Genomic DNA, 18587 nt, shown 5'->3' with positions numbered 1-18587 from the left:
ATTCAACTAGAGTTGCAGATATGTTTCTAGGTGCAGAGTAATTCTTGTTTGTTGGTTCTTCAATTCTATACTTCATCACATATTTGAATGCTATATTAGAACAGCGTACATCAAAAATATTTAAATTAAATGTTTAATAGTGGTGGTGGGCTTCAAATTTTTTAACAACTGGTTCTCTGCCCTAATGACCGGCTGGGTAGGTGTGGCTGGGTGGTCATATGACTGGGTGGGCAGGGCCAACTCAACATCACTCACATCAAGGGGTGCTTTACCCGGCCCCTCCCGGCCCAGCTTCTTCTTGTCATGTCCGGCCTCAACATATCTATATTCTGTTAAAAAGTAAACTTCATCCTGCCTGGCCACCTGCTCAGAGCACTGTCGCTGTCACCACCAGGAGCTGGATCTGAAGAGCAGTGTGCTCGAGCTGGTGGAGGCGATCCCACGCAGCCCAGCTCTCTGCCCGGTGAGCTTTTCAGCGAGTGCCGCTGCCGCCATGTCTAAATGCATGGAATCTCTGGAGCTCGCCTTCAGGATGGATCTGGTGTTAGGATGGAGGAGCTGGTTTTGGTTGGGATGTCCTTTCGCTGCCCCCTCCGAAATATGGGTCATCCATCTCCAGTGCCCTGAATCCTCCCCCCCGTCACTTTTCCCAGTGGACTGAAAAAGTTGACAGATGAATGGTTTCGGAGGGCAAGCCACACTACAAATTTTAAAAGAAGGGGGAGGGGGGATGTGATGAAGGAGGTGCCCTGCCACCAGCAGGGAAAAAGAGATTTTATGGGAGCAAGGAAAGAAACAGAGAATAAAACTCTGCATGGATTTCTCCAGTGAGGAGAAACAAAGTAGGAAAAATTATAGATAAGGGAACGCAGGGCAAAGCTTTCTTTTTAACAGAACTATAGACATGTTGAAGCCAGGAGTGACAAGGAGTAGTTGGGAGGGGAGGGGGCAGGCGAAGCATCCCTTGACGTGAGTGATGTCAAGTAGGGTCCTCCCACCCAGTCACAGGCCCCACCCAACCAGTCATTAGGGCAGAGAACCAGTCGATAAAAAATTTGAAGCTCATTACTGAGTATATGTCCATATGAGAAGATGAAGATGATTTATTAATTACTCACATAATGCCTGTAGGCAGAATGAGAATGAAACTCAGATGGTTGCACCAAGAAAACAATAATACTGAAAATAATTATGTGAAAGACAGCTATTTTAAAAGTTACAATTGCTATCAGCCTATGAATTTTCCTCTCCCATCCCCAAAGGAGTGAAGTGATGGGCGAAATGGTCTGCTTACCTGTATTTATATTTACTTAAACCTTTTTACACAAGTTTAACTGAGATCATTTCTATTTCCTTCCCTAACCCCTCAGAAGTTGACAAACCAGTTCAATGGCACTGAAATGTGGAGAATTGAATGAGCCAATTAATTGTCTCTTCCTACTGTCCAGGTGTGGAAAATGGCACTCACTAAGTATCCCGTAATGCCTCCCTTACTATGCCCTTAGTTCATATTATGTGCATTTGATCAATGATTTTCAAGCAAATCACAACACCCCAAAGCAGAGGATTGTTATCAAGGTGGGAAAGGGGTGAAGAGATTAAAAAACAACAACAACATATTGCTAAGGAAGGTTGGGATGCAAAGCTACCAAGGCATTATAGCACATTCAGCTCTGCAAGGGATGAGGATAATGTAACTTGAGCCCAAAAGCTACAGTAGGAAGCTGGGTAAAATGAGTTCCTGACAATGGGAAAATAGCCCACCCACAAGCATTCCAAAGCTCCAAAACTTCAAATAAAAGATGATTTAAAAGGAAGGAAGGACATACCACAGCTGAGACCAAAAATAAATCAGCTGCCAAACACAAATGACACTGTGGGTGTTCACAATAGATTGCATGTGAACATATCTTAAGAATATTGTCCTTTTGCAGTTGATTTAATGGGATTTACCTACTACTTACATAGTTGGGGCTTATTTTTATTATGAGAAAAGTAAGGAAAAGAAGATATTGTGAGTTTGGCCGGTGGAAGCCAAGGGATAAATAATTTATTTGCAAAGCAAATAAATAGAAGTTCTGCTTTAAAATCATTTCAGGACAACTCTGATAATAATTTACAAAACTATGATGTAGTGTTTTTTTTTTCTTATTGAATGCTCTGTTAAATAATATATTAAGATAAGCTCTTATTTCAGATCTTAAAATCTTTCTTGTGGCTTATTTTTAGAAGGTGAGAAATCAGACTGAAATGAATAGTAACACATTAAAGAGAAATGCGTGCATTACAGAATAATGATGGGCAATTATTTATTTTAATACAATGTCAAATTAATCCATATTGAAAAAGTAAGGATGACAGTCTCTTTTAAGGTATCTAAATAGTATCTTGAATCTTGAATAAAGCAGGTTGGATCCAGATTCATTCATGTACAGCTGAACAGAGAGAATCAAACTTCTTTATTCCTTTCTCCTTCAAACAACTTCTACTACCTAAAGAATAGAATACTAAGAGTTGGGAGAAATGGACTGGCTGCAAGGGATTTCTGTCTGTCTGTCTGTCTCTCTCTCTCTCTCTCTCTGTTTCTCTCTCTCTCTAATGTAGGCATCTTTCCTGCGCATTCATAGCTTATTCAGTTTAGCAGAGTTTAGTAATTGCACTACAATTGAATTATGAGAAGAGAGCAGAGAAATTAATTTAGGTGTTCAACTACAAGAGTGTCAAACTAACGGCCTGTAAGCCAGATGTGTCACACGCAGGCCATACCCACCCCAGCTCCATGAAGGGAAAAACGTCATGATACATCATGTGATGCAATGTAATATGGCGCATTTCACACTCATGAATTATTACTTATTATTAATGTCTGAATCTGAATCCATCCTAAATTTTACTAATCATGAAAGATAATTTCAACATATAATGTTTAATAGCATTATATGTATAAAGATAAAGAGACCAGAGGTGGTATTCTGCAGGTTCTGACCAGTTCTGGAGAACCAGTAGTGGAAATTTTGAGCACTTTGGAAAAACGGCAAATATGACCTCTGACTGGATATTTTACAGTATCATTCCCTGCCATGACCAACAAGCCACGTCCATAGAACCAGTAGTAAAAAATTTTGAATCCCACCACTGAAAGAGTCCCTCATATCAATCTCAACTCCTGGTGATTACACCTATTAGTGGTATAAAAAGTGGTATAAGAAGATATTTTCTTTTCTTTTATTTATCAACATAGCCAGTAACCCTGGAATTTTCTGGCTATCTCAAGAACTACACAGTCATAGCTATACTTTCCAAAGCCAGAAAAAAAATTGGACAGATGGGTTCTACCCACATATACAGTGTCACAATGATGTAGTGCCGATTTTATTATTTATACAAAAGTTTTCTACTTATATAATTTTTATGTCATTTTAATTGGGGCAGTAGAAAATATATATATCCTAAAGTGCAGTACAGTATGGTAGAGCTGGTTGAAGAGGATTGCATTCAATATTTCTCCATACCATAGATTATTTTTATGATTTACATAGTCAGCTATAAGGTCTAACCCAGATTGGCATTTACCATATCATTTGCTAATATTAGAAGTAGTGCTAATATTAATATAATACTCTCTTCACATCCTTCATAGATATGCATAAGGATTTATTTAGTTAAATAAAATGTGACTGTCTGAATTGCAGCAACCCTCTCCATTCTGGGAATCTTAAAAAAAAATCCTACACCACTGCATGAGATAAATAATGATATACAGTATTTTAAATTCACAGTTAGGCCTGAAGAAAAAGCTCTTTCCTCTCTGATTATCAGATGTACACATCTGAACTGTATATTGGTAATTAAGTCATCCTGGAAGTCACGGATGGAATAAAGATTATGGACTTGTTTATAGGCTTACATATCAGAAAAATCTCATTTAATTTTCAAGGTTGCATTTTTCGTATATAAACCCTCTGTTATGTGGAAATTTGTTAGATCTCATGTAAAAATTATAACAGTCCATGGCTAAGGAAATATGCAAGCTGTTTTCTTATCCTGTGTGGTCTAAACACTTGCAGGTTTCATGCAGGAGAGGGTTTTTTTTTTTGTCTTTTACTGCTATATTTGCTTAAATGGAAAAGTGTGTGGGCTGAATTTTTTCCATCATGTAAGATAAAATGAACATCAGACTTTGTGACTTAAAAAAACTCCTGTTTATTAGCTGTTATTACGTGACAGCTATCTAGCATTTGATGGAAGTTAAAACCCACCCCTCTCCTAGGAAAATGAAATATTTTAGGATATACTAAAAAGGCAGAATATTTCCCCTAAAAAGAGAAGTAGAAACTCAAAAGCAGAAACTTATCTAAAAAGCAGAAGCTCACCCCACCTTTGTTAATGGGTGGGCCATTAAGGCCTGGGCCAGAGTATTCTACATAACAAAGCCCTCCACTCATCTCACCACATGGCCTGGGAAGATTGTATCAGCCAACACTCAGGCAAAGCCATGAGGTCCAGACAAAGTCTACAAAATTAGCTAAGACCTCCGACCCTGGGAATCTGAAAGCCAATGGGATACATTTCTTACACAGGAACAGGAAACCCTAAGGTGGGGCCCAACAGAGGGTATAACACTAAGGGTCTGTCAGCAACTTGCCCTTCTTTTCCTTCACCCAACATCTTGAAGCATGTAATCATCCTTTTCACTTTGGAGCTCCAATGTCCTGTCTACCATTAAACCATCTTTCCAAACAACTCCATGTTTCCAGTGTTTTCTCCCCCACTTGGACCTGAACCCAGAAGGATAATTCTAACACATCATAATATTCCACAAACTACTCTTACATAACCTCATGCTTCCGAGTGAATTAGCATGCATCTACTTTTCTTCCCTCTACCTTTAACATTTAATGCTATCTCTCAGACTTGAAATTAATATGCAGTACGATAATACGACTCTTTGAAGTAGCTTAAATTACTATGAAAAAGTTAAATACTTAGTATAACAGAAATCAATAAGAAACACAACTGATTTTGATCTAAAATAATAAATAATAGCTTTTAAAAATATAATATAGACTCCAGAATGGGATCATTCTTTTATAAAATTATCATCACCACTACAAATTTCAGGACACCAGGAGACAAGTAAGACCTACCTCCATTTTCCTAAGGAAAACTTCATTCATTCAGTATCCCTAACAAACATGGAACAATAAAAGTCCCCTCATCTCCTTCTTGCCCCAAAAGGCAGCAAGTTAAATGGCAATCTCTCCTCGTTTCCAGAACATATTACGTTAATTGACTTGGCTGTTCATAAAAATAATAATAATCTGAGAAGTTGATACAAAGACATAACCGTAAAGCCACCCAGCCAATATCCTTTTACTGCATTTAAAAGATGGGAAGTGAAAGTATAGAGTGCAGCCAAATTTGCAAACACATGCTTTCCTCAGCATCTGAATTTATTGCTGCCTGTGTTTGACAGAGTTGAAAGGGACTTTGGAGATCTTCTAGTCCAACCCCCTGCTCAGGCAGGAATACTGAGAATGGCAAACTCTGAGTAGAGGTCCTGGGAAAGGTGTCAGAGTAACAGAATAACACTTAGAAGGCACCTTGGGGGGAACCCTATACCATTTTAGAGAAATGGCTGTCCAGTCTTTTCTTAAAAACCTCCATGTTGGAACACCCAGAACTTGTGGTGGCAAGCAGTTCCACTGATTAATTGTTCTCACTGTCAGGAAGTTTCTCCTTAGTCTTAGTTTGCTTCTCTTATTGTTCAGTTTCCATCCATTGCTTCTTGTTTGCCTTCTGGTGCTTTGGAAAATACATTGCCTCCCTCCTCTTTCTGGCAGCCCCTTAAAAGCCCATTGCCTATCATACTCTTGAGCAAAGCATGTGAGCCATTTCCTCTTTTCAGTGGTCCATGAAAGTACATCTATAGTACGTAGATAATAGTCACAAAAAGGTGAACATTTTTACAGAACTATGGATAAGTTGAGACTGGGTGTGACATGGAATGGCTGGGAGGGGAGGGGCCAGGCAAGGCACCCCTTGATGTGAGTGACATTGAGTTGGTCACTCCCACCCAGTCATGTGACCACCAAGCCATGCCCAACCAGCAAGCCACACCCACCCAGTCAAATGACCACCAAGCCACACCCACAAATTAAGCAATGCCCACAGAACCGGTTGTTAAGAAATTTGATTCTACCCCTGCATACACACACACACACACACAAATATACATACATATATATACATACATATATATACATATGCATGCACGCACACACACACACACACACACACATCTATCTGTCTGTCTGTCTATCTATCTATCTATCTATCTATCTATCTATCTATCTATCTTCTCTATCTATCTATATCTACCAACGGCTGAACTGCCAATAGCGATACTGAACAGATGCAAAGCTTTACTTTTGCAAAATGAAAAGTAGTTGTGTATGTGCTTTCAGATTCACAGCAGCTAAACAGAAACTAATCTTCGTGACTACAGAATATAGATACTGGAATTGGAACAGAGTGCTCTAGACCTGATTCTGGAGTTGTGCAAAGACTCTTAAGTAAAAGTATTCTGTGCAGGAATAAATAACACTTTTTTGACAATGAAGTATTAATATTCTGACTGTAATGGAGGTTCTAATAGAGTCAAATACCATTCTAGGCCCATGCTTCATTGGAAAAGTTTTATGAGTTGTAATGAAGAAATGAAATTGGTTTGCATCCCTGAGGGCTTATACCCTTGCCCCATGATTAAAATTTTCGCATATCACTGAAGGTACCATTCATAATCTTAAACATTTATATACAGGGAGTCCTTAACTTACAACAGTTCATTTAGGGACCGTTCAAAGTTACAATGGCACTGAAAGTGACTTATAACCAGTTTTCACAAGTACGATGGTAGTAGCATTCCCTATGGTCACATGATCAAAATTCAGATGCTTGGCAACTGTCTCATCTTTATGACAGTGGCCATTTTGTGTACCTTTGTGACCTTCTGACAAGCAAATTCAGAAGCCAGATTCCCTTAACAACAGTTTGACCAATGTAACAACTTCTGTGATTCACTTAAAAACTGTTTCAAGAAAGGTCATAAAACAGGGCAAATTCACTTAACAAATGTTTTACTTAGCAACAGAAATTTTGGGTTCAATTGTGGTTATAAGTTAAGGATTACCTGTACCAGTGCAAAATATATAGGGAACAAACAGAGAGAAATTGGAATCCTAACCCAGAAGGGCATATATGATGTGGATGTTATTGAAACATGATTGGATTCACTTGGGATAATTCAGAAAAAACAGTCTGAAAAAGGCATTAAAGTTTTCATAAAGAAAGCATATGCTGCATTAAAATATACAGATAGGAATATGGAAATCCTGTTACAGTATTTGGGTAAGAATAAAATGAGAGAGGGAAAGAAAAAAAGTGATACAATTGTGTGAGATTATTACAGACTACCTGGACAGGCAGGAGTTATAGATGAAGTCATGTTTTGTTAAATGAACAAGCATTCAGAAAGGAATACAATAATGACCATAGGAGATTTCATCTAACTTGACAGCTGCTGAAAATCTAACTCTGCCAAAAGCATTTTGCTGATTTTATTTGTCAGAAAAAAACAAAGTGATCTGTTGTCCTGGACCTAATTCTCACCAACAGAGAAGAACTGACTTCTTCTTGAAGCTTGACACAATATGATCCTTAAGTTTCTAATATCAAGGAGAGAAGGTCAGACTTGAATATTGGATTTTAAAGGAGAAGATCTTGATAAACTTCGGCAAAAGTTAGATGATAGTAATGACTTGAAATCTTAAGTGAGAAAGATATTTGGGAAGGGTGTGTAATCCTGCAAAACAAGATGTTTAAAGTGCAGTTACAAACACCTGCTGCCAGAAGGAAAAATGGAAGACATATAAAGAGATAAGTGGAAATGCACACATAGTTTCCTAAAATCCTGAAAAAAAATATGTAGGAAATTGTTGTGTCTATAGGACTGGTTGGAGTCCCCAACCAGGTCCGTCGTTCAAGCGGGAGCGCCGACCGCTCCCATTGGCTGAGCCGTCTGACAGCTGGCTATAAAAGGGAGCTGTCAGACGGCATCAGCTGTTGCCGCCAGCTGATCTGCCGAGTTAGCCAGGCAGACGCGGCAACCCTTTATTCAACTGAATAAAGCCCTTAAAACGTTCGCTCTGGCTTCAGTCTCGTGTCTCCGCCGCTCTACAACACTGGCGACGAGGGTGGGATACCAATAAGAGGCTACCAGACGTTCGTTACGAAGAGCTGGTCACTACAAAAAGAGCAAAGTCACGGGCGCTGAAGCCGCCGCCGCCGGCGCTCACCAAGAGCGTGAAGTTTAAAAGCCTCCTCAAGCCGAGGAGACAGACGCCGCCTGACAGGCGCAGCCGCAAAACGCTCTTTTAAGAGCGCGGTTTCAAGTCACAGCCACTGAGGTGACAAGCCTGCCGCCTCAAGATGAATACCAACCCGACATTCCCACCCTTCAAGCCAGCCGAGGAAACGTGGGAGTCATACAGAAACTGATTCATCTACTTCCTTGACGCTATCGGTCTAACAGACGCTGCTGAGCTCAGGAAAAAAGCCTTCTTCCTTAGTTACTGTGGGGCTGCGGTTTTTGACACCGCTACAGCACTAGTTGCCCCTCGCTCTGTCAGGAATCTCCCTTGGGAAGAACTCCAAGAGATTCTTACCAATCACTACTCACCTAAGCCCTCCCAGATAGCTAGAAGACATGCCTTCAGAACTAGGAAGCAGGCTGAGGGAGTCAATTAGTGAGTATATGGCAGCTCTGAGATCAGCTGCCTTACAGTGTGGATTCAGAGACTATCTAGAAGACATGCTTTTAGATCAGATTGTCTGTGGAGTTAGGGACCTCAGGCTTCAAAGACGCTTACTAGCCAAAAGGACTTAACCCTAGCTTTAGCTATAGAGGAAGCTCAAGCTGCTGAGCTCTCTGCCCAATCAGCAGCAGAAATACAAGGGGCTCCTATCAGACCCAGCAGCTCCACTATTCACTCTGAAGAAGTTTCCCTTGAAGAAGATCCCATAGGCACTACAGACATAAACCGCCTCAGGCAACTAAAACCTTCACAAGAAGGAGCAGGGCAAAGAAACAACTTCACCCCCAAACAGCCTCCCTTTTGCCCAGGCTGTGGAGGTTCCCACACTAGAGCATCCTGCAGGTTCAGGAATGCAATTTGTTTAAACTGTCAAAAAAAGGCCACCTAGCTAGGGTCTGCCTAGCAGGGCGAACCTTCCCTCAGAAACCTCAACCTACTGCTAATTTTCAAAGGCAAGTGGAGGACTGTTATACTTGCTACCACGCAGACCACATTTCCAGAACCCCTAATAAAATAAGTATTTTTGTTTTCCTAGAAGGTAAGCCTTGCAGGATGGAGGTGGACACAGGATCTGCACTTTCAATCATCTCCTGGGAGACCGTGAAGAAGATCCACCCAAGGCTGTCAAAAAAGAAGCTACAGAAGTGCCACCTGTCCCTGCGAGACTACCAGGGCAAGAACATTCCTGTCCTTGGGAAAGGCAAGTTTTTAGTTCAGTTCCAAGGGTTTAAAGGCCATTTGCCTTTGGTGGTTGTTAATGGTGCCCTCCCAAGTCTGCTGGGACTAGATTGGTTCCCCTACCTCGGCCTTAGCATAACTGGGATCCATGCTGTCTCAACCTCAGACGTAGACACCCTATTCAAAGACTATCCTGATGTTTTTAGCAGCGAGTTGGGCTGTTATTCTGGCACCCCCATCTCCTTCACTGTAGACCCCCAGGCAATTCCCCTTCGCCTCAAGCCACGCAGAGTACCCTTTGCCATCCGCCCAAAGCTAGATCTGGAATTAGATAAGCTACTAAAGCAAGGGGTCTTAGAGCCAACTGATTTTGCAAAATGGGAGACTCCCATAGTCACCCCACTCAAGAAAGATGGCAGCGTGAGAATCTGCGCTGATTACAAGACCACCCTCAATCGTTATCTGCAGGTCAGCGCATACCCTGTCCCTGTGATCCAACATTTATTACACACTTTCGAACCCGGCACCATCTTTGCCAAATTAGACATGTCCCAGGCATACCAACAGTTCCCTGTTGATGATCACACAGCTGAGCTGCAAACCATAGTCACTCATAGGGGGGCATTCAAGTGCAAACGCCTCCAATTTGGCGTGAGTGTAGCCCCAGGTATTTTCCAGTCCCTCATGGAAAGGATTCTCCAAGGTCTCCCAGGGGTTGTCCCTTACTTCGATGACATTTTAGTTTCAGCAGCTAACAGATCTCAACTCATACAAAGGGTCAGAGCAGTCCTAGATAGGTTCAGGCAGCATGGCCTTAAACTAAAGAGGGAGAAATGCACCATCGCCACTAAGCAAGTGGACTTTCTGGGGTATAGGATTGATGCCTCTGGCATTCACCCAATCGAATCCAAGGTCAGGGCTATCCACGAGGCACCCACACCAACCAACAAGACGGAGCTCCAAGCCTTCCTGGGGCTATTGAACTTTTACGCTTCATTTCTTCCTCATAAAACATCCATTGCAGAGCCCTTACACAGACTGTTAGACAAAGAATCCCCCTGGCATTGGGGACCAAGGGAAGCCCAAGCTTTCAAGTCAGTCAAATCCTTACTTACATCTGATGCAGTTTTAATCCAATTTAATCAACAACTTCCCCTGGTCCTGGCTGCTGATGCATCCCCTTTTGGTATTGGGGCAGTCCTAAGCCACAGGCTCCCAAATGGTTCTGAGGCACCAATTGCCTTCTTCTCTAGGACTTTCTCTGCTGCAGAAAGAAACTACAGCCAAATAGATAAGGAGGCCTTGGCTGCAGTAGCTGCAGTAAAAAGGTTTCACGAATTCCTATTTGGGCACCATTTTGAACTCATAACTGACCATAAACCACTTCTGGGGCTTTTGTCAGGGGACAAACAAACCCCACAGGTACTATCACCTAGGATGACCAGGTGGACCTTGTTCCTAGCCGCTTACTGCGTTTAAATTGGTGCATCGCCCTGGAAAAAACTTAAGTCATGCTGATGCCCTTAGTCGCTGCCCCCTACCTGTTCCAGTCGAAGACCCAGCACCTATCCATTCCATTTTTGAAATAAATGAACTTAAACTGCCTGTTACAGCTGAAGACATTGCAACGCACTCAAAAAAAGACAGGGTAATTGCCCAGGTTCTGGACTGGGTGGGAAGGGGGTGGCCGGAAACACAATACACTCCTGACTTCACTCCTTACAAGATACGCAAGCAAGAATTGTCAAACCTACAGGGTTGTCTGTTGTGGGGGACAAGGGTGGTCATCCCAGCCACTCTCCATGTTCCCATTCTAAAGGTCCTTCACGAGGGCCATCCGGGCATCGTAAGGATGAAGGCCCTGGCCCGCAGCTACGTTTGGTGGCCAGGCATGGATGCCCAAATCTCCACCTGGGTAAGCTCGTGCCAACCTTGCCAAGCAACCAGACCCGCCCCACCAGCAGCTACTCCTACCCGGTGGGAAAGTGCTGGGGGACCTTGGTCTCACCTGCACATCGACCTGGCTGGGCCAGTACATGGAAGGACCTTCTTGGTTGTAGTAGACTCATATTCCAAATGGATAGACTTGGCCCTACTACCTTCAACAACCACTCAAGCAATTGTTAAGGCCCTGACTCGTTTGTTTGTTACCCATGGGCTCCCTGACATGCTGGTGTCTGACAATGGCCCCCAGTTCACATCTTGTGAGTTTAGCATGTTCATTGCCAACTTGGGTATCAGACACATCCTCACAGCCCCTTTTCACCCAGCTAGCAACGGGATGGCGGAGAGGGCAGTCAGGTCAGTAAAGGAGGCACTTGCTAGGTTTGGCCAGGAAAACTGGCACTCCAAACTGTCACGATACCTTCTTAGCCAACACACGACCCCATGCACCACCACAAATAAATCTCCTGCAGAACTTTTAATGGGGAGACGCCTTAGGACCACCCTGGACAGGCTGCACCCCCATTACTGCCCGGATACCCCTATTGGATCTGACAGCTTGGTCAGGGATTTCGCCCTGCATGACCTGGTCTATGCCAGGAATTATGCAGGGGACCCTCTGTGGGTACCTGGGCAGGTTGTGTCAATTGCAGGGCCAAGATCTTACAGAGTCCTCCTGGAAGATGGACGCCTGTGGCGCAGACATGTGGACCAGCTAAGGAGGCGATGGAGAGGCGCAGCTGATGGGTTCCTTAACCAACCAAGCGACCCGATCTACCCAGCCCAGCCATCCAGCACCGAAGGCTCCCTGCAGGACCCGATCTACCACGCTGGCAGCGAGACCCCCTGCAAGGCCCAGCCTACCCAGCCGAGAGTTCCCTGCAGGGCCCGACTCGCCTGCGACCGACGAAAGCTCCCTGCAGGCCCGGTCTACCGCCCGACCAAGCGGCGCGCCAAAGACAGACCGAGCAGGAAGGCTTACCAGACCCGCAGATGGACCACGCCGACCGAGCACGCTCGCCAACGACCTCTGAAAGCGCTCCCGGGGACTGAGGACTTTGTTCCAGCCAGCAACCTGCCTGAGCTTGACGGTCCAGCCGCCATCGCAGGCAACCAACATACTTGCGGGACTACGCATGCTCCTGGCCGGGGGAAAGGAGTGTTGTGTCTATAGGACTGGTTGGAGTCCCCAACCAGGTCCGTCGTTCAAGCGGGAGCGCCAACCGCTCCCATTGGCTGAGCCGTCTGACAGCCGGCTATAAAAGGGAGCTGTCAGACGGCATCAGCTGTTGCCGCCAGCTGATCTGCCGAGTTAGCCAGGCAGATGCGGCAACCCTTTATTCAACTGAATAAAGCCCTTAAAACGTTCGCTCTGGCTTCAGTCTCGTGTCTCCACCGCTCTACAACAGAAATGAAAACAGAGACTTATGTAATATAGTAAACAATCTCCAGAAACTGTAGGGATTTATCAGAAAAGCACAGAATGGGCTGAGATAAAACAAATGTCTGAAACAACAACAAAAATTTTGGAAATATAGATAGTCCTCAACTTAAAGCAATTCATTTAGCAACCTTTCAAAATTACCGCGGCACTGAAAAAAATGACTTAGGACCATTTTTTCACACTTACAATTATTGCAGCATCCTCGTGGTCACATGATGAAAATTCAAATGCTTGGCAACTGACTCAGATTTAGGACAATTGCATGTCCCAAAGTTGTGATCACCTTTTGCAACCATCTAACAGCAAAGTCAGTGGGGAAACCATATTCACTTAACAATTGTGTTACTAACTTAACAACTGCAGTGATTCACTTGTGGCCAGGAAGGTCATAAAATGGGGCAAAATTCACTTAACAAGTGTCTCGCTTAGCAACATAACTTTTAGGCTCACTTGTGGCCATAAGTCAAGGACTAACTGTATATCACAAGCAAACAATAGTATAAATCTGTTGTGAAGAGAAAGGGTGAATTGGTGATGCCTTATCATGTATTTACATTTGTTTACTCTCAAAAATCATTCTAGCTGTGCCACTAGAGGAAAAAGAGAGTTACAATTCAGGAAAGACAAGAAAGAAATAAAAGAACACTTGGGCTTAGCTAATTTAAATAAATGTACTTCTCCACTGCTTGGTGGATTTACATCCAAGACACTGAAAGTACAAATACAAGTTATCGCAGAATCCCTAAGCACAATTTTTGAAAGCTCCTGAAGAACTGGCAAGGCTCTGATAGACTGGAATAAAGCAATGAAAATTTGAACAACCATGAACGATTCTTACATGGTGTAAAAGCTCAACAGAAATGGGTTGGATTTACTTTACGTGAATTTGGGATACAGCTTTAAAACTGGATGTTAGATCTCATGTAAAAATTAGCTTTTCTGGAAATCTGTGGCTAGGTACATTTTTTTATTGTTAGTATTTTTTATCCCACCTTTATTACTTTATAAATAATTCAAGGCAGTGAATATACCTAATACTCTTTCCTACTGCTGTTTTCTCCACAACAACAACCCTGTAAGGTGAGTTGGGCTGAGAGAGAGAGTGACTGCCCCAAATTTACCTAACTGGCTTTCATTCTTAAGGCAGGACTACAATTCACAGTCCCCTACTTTCTGTGCTAGCAGTTTAATCACTGTACAAACATATAGGATAGCTTACTTGTCTTTGCTAAGCTATTTCTCCACAGAACGTATATTATACAGAGACAATTAAACCTCGGATGTTATATTATACAAAGTAAACTAGCTCTAGAAGCACTGACAGTACAACCTCTTGCAGTGTGGTAAGCAGTGAATACAGGACAATATTCACCATGGTAAATCTTGCAAGGAACACTGTTATTAATATCAATACCTTGACTGATTGTGGGTGGCTATTTCTTTGTGTATTGATGCAGAAAGGGGAGGTGGAAAGCCCAAATTGATCATTGTGAAATGAGGTTGCCAGGAGAACTGCTTTACAAGTGGGTTATTTAAGGCTTCTCTGGGCCCCTTCCAATCACAATATAATTATGATAATTACGAATAACTATATTATGATCCAAGAAACACAGTTCTTATTATGTGCTGTGCTACCATAGATGGCAAAAAGAGGGTGATGAATTGAAAAGATAAAGTAATGAAATCAGTGTATTCCAATGTAGAAAGTACTAGGTATCAGGGCCATCCATATCCTTGAAAAGAAGTCCTTTGGAATGCTCAGGAGCATGTACAAAGCATCGCTTTTGGATTTGTGGGGGGAGGGGGGTGTTTCCCCCCAGAGTCACCCAGCTGGTTTAGAAGCTGCTTCTGGCTAACTGTGCATACATGCAGAGCAAATAGCCATGGTGCACATATGTGGTGGCAGCTGGAAGCAGTTTCTGCAGCTGCCTGATTTGTTTTTTAAAAAGTGTCCCAGTGAACAATTTCAGAAGGGGTGCTTCATATGTGCTTCCACACATTCCAAACTTTTTTTTAAAAAAGGATTTACACAGATTTACTATATGCTTACTAGGGTGAAGAAGACGATCCAAAACCTGGAAACTTTTCTGGCAGAAGAAAGAAAAGGAACACGCACAAGAAACTCTTGGCATTTGTCTTCAATAAGACAAAACTTTGTCCACTGAGTTGATCTTATCTTAAGCTGGTTGTTTGATGTAACTGTGAGAATATGGATATTCAGTTAGGTAATTTCTTGATATCATTAATAAAGCTGGTAATAAATACTTCTTTATTTTTAAAACTAAATCAAGCAAATTCAAGAGGGATAGGGGTTAAAAGGCTACTGCTGTAGCCTTGAAATATTTAGAATCAAAGACATTTTATACATCTTTCAATATCGGGAGAAGACTATCTATATTTGTCCTTTCAGCTCCTTGTCCCATGTAGGAACTTTTTCAATGCCTTTTCTTTGCCATTGGGTAGAAATGCTGGATTAGATGCATTCTTGGTCTGACCGTACAAGGATGTTAAATGTTTACTAATCCAGTTCCATTGCCATCCTCACTGCTGTACTGTTCATTCCTCTTTCTCAGAATTCTTACTAAATAACAGGGGAGCGGGGGGGAATCCCCAAACCAAAGATTCTAGTCACTGGGATTTTAAAAAATAAGTTAAGTCTTATTTCTTCAGACCTTACATTTTACTCCTTTTCTCTTCTCAACTGAGTTAATCCTTTTTGAAAGCACCTGTGACTGACTGAATACAAGATGTACTTCTATGTGCTTCAGTCCATAGGTGATGGTTTTTTACAAGCATCGTAAATTTACAGAATAGCCCATTTGTCCATCTAGATATTTATCTCATTTAAATCTTGCCCAAAGCTATCCATGGAGCTTTATGTCTGAGTCTCCCTGATGCTCGACTGACACTTTAACCACCATACTGCATTGGTTTGTCGTATTATGTTTTTCATAGACTTTTGAGAAAAAAAAATCTGGATGATTATCCTGTTTCCTACTACAGGTAATCCTTGACTTATGACCACAATTGAGCCCATATTTTCTGTTGTTAAGTGAGACATTTTTAAGTGAGTTTTGTCCCATTTTTATGACCTTTCTTACCATAGTTGTAAAGTGAATCACTGCAATTGTTAAATTAGGAACACAGTAAAAAGTCTGTAGAGATGCTCAGTCATCCAGGTCATGGCTGTCTTTCATTCCCCACTATCCTGTCAGAACCAAAGAAGCTTCTTGGATGAGAAGCGAAACGTCTTCAAAAGAAAAAACAAGAAAGTCCAGTTGCCTCCTGAAAAAAAAAAAGCACCTTTGGAGTAATAAAGGTGTTAAATGAATCTGGCTTCCCCACTGACTTTGCTTGTCAGAAGGTCGCAAAAGGGGATCACATGACCTTGGGACACAGCAACGGTCATAAGTATGAACCAGTTGCCAAGCTTGGGAATTTTGATCACATGATCATGGGAATGCTACAAAAGTTGTAAGTGTGAAAAACAGTCATAAGTCACATTTTTCAATGCTGTTATAACTTTGAATGGTCACTAAACTGTTTTAAGTTGAGGACTACCTGTACTTTTTTACACACACACACATACACACACACAGAGAGTCAGAAAAGAAAAGACAAAAGCTGCATAATTTCTTGTTTTTAGTGCTGCTAGGAGCAGTTGTCCATCCGGCAACATCTAACACAGTGAGTATTTCTTCTTATAAGCAGTTAAATAGATCAATATATTACTTCTGCTTGCTAAATGCTGGAAGAGGCAAATCAAAGAGCTTTTGTCCAGTGATACTTGCAAAAGTAATGTTCAGCACAGTTATTTCAGCAAATAATGAAAACAACAAATGTTTACACATATAGAGTAGAAGATATAGCCTTTCAGTAATATCAAAAGGCTTGCAAAGTCTACAGAAAATATACATGCTAACGCTTATTCAATTGCATCCCCCCAATTTATTGTTGCAGCCAAATAAAATTGTAGATATTACTGATGGAAAAAGAAGAAAACAACTACAATTTATGATAGAAAAATTGAAGGAGAACCTCTACAAGCATATTCAAAACAGAAAGGGTGTCAGAAAATTTAAATTATTAAAAACTAGACATTCAGAAGCTAGACATTAGTTGTGATGCATAAACTGCTAATAGTCTCCTGCTAAAATGTGAAATCTTGGTGATCAAGATTACCTAATAATTACCTTTCTTGATGCATTACATTCATCCAGTTTCACCTTCAGGCATTTAACTTAGAAAATTATGTTATATTTTGCTCATGTTTAATGATTACATTCTAAGAAATCCATGACATTTCATAAGAGCTAACACCCCAAACAATAAAGAATCGTTAACAGAAGCACAGAGATAATGGAAAGCTATTTAGAAGCAGAGATTCTTTGCAAGCAGTTTTGAACTGTAGTTTTTATAAAGGTGATTCTGTTTTTGCTAACCACATTTCCAGTCCCCAGTTTTGATATATGAAGATCAGTTAATAATGAAAGCCTTGGTCATCTTTATCTTTTTCCCCTTGCAATCTCCAGGGCTCAGACATTATTTTGGGTTTATAAATAATTTTTGAAAATGACAAAAGGTTTTTATGAACCAAATTAAAAATGACCTTTCCAGGAAATGGTGGGTGTTTTTTTTTTTTTTTGCCAATGTGAACTTTGTTTTTCCAGGCAACACTGAAAGCTACAAGAAATATTGTTTTCTGAGTGGCATCTTTGGCAGATGAGTTTCACTTGGTTTAAAATTAAAATGGAACTTTCTCATTGATGTTAAAGTCATGAAATATTCTCTTCATTAAGCTGCTCTCTGCAGTGACCCTGCATATCATTTTAGAGCCTGTATAAAGTTGGTCCATAGCATCTTAAGAGACCTCATTGTTGCTTATAAAGCTCTCCCACCTCTCCTTTTTATGTGCTTTAATGTAACACAATAGATAAATCATTAAAGAGTGGAGTAACAGGTTTCTAGTTATTTATTTACCTCTGCATTAAGAGTAAGCAATCTATGTCTTACAGGATAAATGCAAGTCCTGGGTAATTTTTAACAGAAAATCTCCAAGACCGTGATGCAGAAATTTGGTGGTATGCCTTTTTAAATTTCTTTAAAATGGAAACAAAAAGAAACAAAATATGTACAATCAATCTGTAATACATAATGTATCTGTAATACATTACAGATTATCTTTTAAAAAAAATCCAAACAAGAAAAGAAGAGGCTATTATTTTAAGCTATGTCCACTGTTTCTTGCAATGTTGCTGCATCATTGGTGTTATCTCCTCAGCCCTTGGAGGCTGCAAAATAAGAGAAGAAATGTAGAATATCTTGAAAAAAATGCCTACTTCTGATTTTTAGGAGGCCACTGAGTAAGATAATTAGAAATTTAGATGAGGAATTTCACTGTTTTAGAGCCATGGTGGCGCAATGGCTAGAATGCAGTATTGCAGGTTACTTCTGCTGACTGCCTGTTGCCTGCAATTCGAGTCTCACTGGCTCAAGGTTGACTCAGCCTTCCATCCTTCTGATGTCAGTAAAATAAGGACCTGTATTGTTTGGGGCAATATGCTGATTTTGTAAACCGTTTAGAGAGGGCTGTAAAGCACCGTGAAGCAGTATATAAGTCTAAGTCAGGGGTGTCAAACTGGATT

The sequence above is a fragment of the Pseudonaja textilis genome, chromosome 4 (assembly GCF_049901715.1).
Source record: "Pseudonaja textilis isolate UNSWEBS1 chromosome 4, rPseTex1.2, whole genome shotgun sequence".
In the NCBI taxonomy this organism is placed as follows: domain Eukaryota; kingdom Metazoa; phylum Chordata; class Lepidosauria; order Squamata; family Elapidae; genus Pseudonaja; species Pseudonaja textilis.
The sequence above is the reverse complement of the archived record's forward strand: the minus strand, read 5'-3'. Positions refer to the sequence as shown.